Source organism: Microtus ochrogaster, unplaced genomic scaffold, assembly GCF_000317375.1.
Source record: "Microtus ochrogaster isolate Prairie Vole_2 unplaced genomic scaffold, MicOch1.0 UNK159, whole genome shotgun sequence".
NCBI lineage: Eukaryota > Metazoa > Chordata > Mammalia > Rodentia > Cricetidae > Microtus > Microtus ochrogaster.
The window spans coordinates 274,820-278,545 of NW_004949257.1; the positions used below are offsets into that span (position 1 = coordinate 274,820).

Sequence of the window (3,726 nt, forward strand, 5' to 3'; positions counted from 1 at the left end):
AAAAGCCTGAATACAAGCCGAGCCTGCCAATGAGCCCCACCTTTGCTCTCCGTGTCCCCCTTCATGGTTCCAGAATGAACCTGCCAATGAGTCCCAATTTTGCACTCTGTGTCATCCCATGGTTCCAGGTCCACCTGGGGTCAAGCCACACTCTCACCAGTTTTACTCTGGTGAGTGTTAAAGACACAGCTCTCTGCCTGCATCTTAAGAGTTCCAAAACTAGTTGGGGTCAAGAAGCCTGGTCACCAGAGCTACCTAGCCAGGAACTCCCTCCCCGAAAATCCTCACACTCCCCGCCATATCTTTGGTCAAGAAACTTGCCCATCAGCCATGTATAGTGATTGCCCCTGGTCCCCATGCCAGTATCTGGTCACACAGCATGAGTAAAGAGCTTCTGTGGCCTGTCTCGGCCGCCATGGGAGAGGAGCAGCCATGGCCCTGTGCTACCCCATGGCTGTGGGCCTCAACCAGTTCCACAAGGTGACGAAGAACATAAGCCAGCCGAGGCACAGCCGGCGGTGCAGGTGCCTCACAAAGCACACCAAGTTCGTGCGGGACATGATCCGGGAGGTGTGCGGCTTCGCGCCCTACGAGCGGCACGCCACGGAGCTGCTCAAGGTGTCCAAGGACAAGCACGCGATCAAGTTCACCAAGAAGCGGGTGGACACCACGCACACATACGCCAAGAGGAAGCGGGAGGAGCTGAGCAATGTGCTGGCCGCCATGAAGAAAGCAGAGGCCAAGAAGGACTGATCCCCTCCCCGTTCTCAATAAATGTTGCTGTGGCGGAAAAAAAAAAGAGCTTCTGTGTTCAGAGCTCAAGTCTCCTGCTCCAACACCATCTTCACACTCCCATCCTGGTTCTGGTAAACCAGATAGCTGACCAACACAGCCTGATGATGCATTCCCCCCATACCCTGCACTCTGGTGCCTGCTGAAGTTGGGAAGTACTAAACACCTGCCAGGACCTTGATATCCCACAGCATCCTTAGACTTCCAGGCCTAACTGCGGTCACAAAGTCATTTGTGTTCCCCAGAGCATCACCTGCCATTGCCAACTCCCATCCCCTGGCCTAGCTGGAGTCAACTATATTATTGAATGTCATCCCACCCTGATGCGAGTCCACGTTTGCGTGCTGCTGGTGAGGTACTAATACGCCCAGGCCTAGCTTGAAGGCACAGACAGCCTGCACTCTATGGCAGCCCAGTGAATGACCTGGATCCATGTACTTCCAGGGCATCCCCATAGTTCCAGGCATAGAACGGCTGAAGAAGCTAGACCATCCGACTGTCCCGGTGAGGAAGCAAACCTAGCCTTTGTTGGGTCCCTAGAAGACAGGCCTTCACACCCCCACTTGATCTGTTTTGCACTCTTGCAGTTGGTTAAAAACAGGATTTAGAGAGTGCAGGGCTGATCATAGCTCCTAAGAAGGTCCAAATGCAAGCCCCATATTCCTACCTTGGGTACCAATTGGCCACGGATGGAATTAAACCAAAAAAAAAAAATAACTATTGACACCTCTCATCTTAAAACCTTACATGATTGGCAGCAGTTACTGGGAGACATACAGTGGATATGCCCCTCCCTAGCAATCAAAACAGATCAAGTGGGGATGTGGAAGCCTGTCGTCTAGGGACCCAACAGCCTTCACACAGCATCCGCACACTTGAGCCTAGTCAGGGTCACACAGCTTTCCCTAAAGTTAGTCTCGTGAGTGATGCAAAATCCTGCCCCTCTGCGCAGATACCACATTCCCCGTGCAGAACTCTTTCTCGCTGGTGAAATCTAAAGAGCTACCCCTGTCTAAGGAATGGCCTTGTCTTGCTGGAGTCCGTCAGACTGTGTGCCATGCCACCCCGATGCAAACTCAAATCCTATCCTGCTGTTGTCAGAACATCCCAGGATCTAACTGGTGTCATGTTGCCTGACCAGCTAATCCTTGAGCGACCCTGACCCCTAACCTATTATTGTATCCCCACATGCCTAGGCATGGCTGATTTTAAGTGACAGAGATACTCATAAACAAGACTGTCCTCACACACCCTTTGTATTCGAGAAGGCCTAGCAGGCATCACACAGTTTGCACAGCAGCCTAACTTGGTGAGTTCCAAGAACCAGGCCTGCCTGAGACATCCTGCTACTCCCTGGCCTAGCTGGGGATGATCAGAATGTGCCCCATCACAGCCTGGTGAGAGCACAACATTGCCCAGGTGTCCTACTAACATTGTTAGGCCTAGTTTGAGATGCCCAGGATGCATTTACGCCCAGCCTGGTGAGTGACCTGGACCTGTGCACTGATAGAACACCCCAGCCATCTCAGGCACCCCTTTGGTGATGGATTAAGACTCCAACTTCAGTAGCAGGGTGTGGTAGTGCATGCCTTTAATTCCAGCACTTGGAAGGCAGTGGTAGGCAGATCTTTGTGAGTTCGAGGTCTACAGAGGGAGTTCCAGGACAGTTCCAAAGCTACACAGAGAAACCCTATCTCGAAAAACTAAAACCAAAACCAAAAAAAAAAAAAGACTCGAACCTCCTGCATCATCTTCAAAGTCCCTGACACAGCCTTACTCCAGCAGTTTCCAACCAGAAAAGATTCCTTAGTGACTGAGTCCCCTGCCCTACTGTAGCTGTGCACAATGGGAGACCTCAGTCACAAACTGACTATGCACTACTCCAACCCTGTGAGTTACCCTGAAACGATCCTTCACCATCATTACCACATTCCTAGGCCTACCCAGGATGAAAAGAAAAATGCCTACATGCAAGCTGAGCCTGTGTGTCATTCCAACTTTTGTCCTCCTGTGCCACTCCCACAGTTTGAGTTAGGGTCAAGCTGCCCACCCTGATCAAGACCTAATTCTACCCAGTCACACTAACAATCACAGCAGTTAGCCCACCAGCCAAGTGTAATAATGTCCCCAAAGCCTCACCTGCCTTAACCCCCATCAAGTTCCCACACCAATATTTGGCTCACATAGTCTGGGTATCAGGCCCCTTTTCAAGAGTTAAAACTACTGCCTCAGCGCCTTCCTTACTGGAGGTCTAGTTTAGGTGAACCAAATCACCGACCAGCACAGCGGGTTGAGACCTTCAGAACTGCTGACCTCAGGTGCCATCTCTACTGCCCAATGCCTTGCTGGGATCAAAAAGGTCAGACAGTAGCCAAAACTGGTAAATGTTCAGGATCATGGCTTCCCCCAAAATCTCTGAGACCTAACTGTCAAAAGGCTGCTGAGCGCCTGCTGTAGCCAGAAAACCAAAACCTGACCTAGATGGAGCCAAACATATCATATACTATCCCAGTCTATTGCAAGGCCAAAACCCTCCTGTAATAAACCAAAGCCTAGCTTGAGATACACAGCCTGCACTAAAACCCAGCCTGGTGAATGACTCAGACTCGTGCAATTCCAGGATATCCCCACACGTACTCTCAAAACACGTACTCTCAAAGAATGACTGAAGTACACTGGCCACCAACCTGCCCTTGTGAGGGTCCTGCCCTCATGAACTATCTCCATACTCCCAGACCTAGTCTGGGTACCACAGCTTTCTCAAGCCAGTCAGGTGTGTGAGCCAGAATCCAACTCCTTTGAACTGATACCATACTCCTAGACCCAGCTGATGTCAGTTAACCTGGGCACTACCACTGCTGACTGGTGAGATCTGAAGAACCTAGCCTGCCTGACCTCTGTCTTGACTAGCTAGTCATCAGACTCTGCAACCCA

The 3,726-nt window shown here is 51.0% G+C and overlaps 1 pseudogene; it reads left to right on the forward strand.

The window, feature by feature from the left end:
* Positions 1-432: 432 nt before the first annotated feature.
* Positions 433-753, forward strand: LOC101994382 (annotated as a pseudogene).
* The last annotated feature ends 2,973 nt before the right edge of the window (positions 754-3,726 follow it).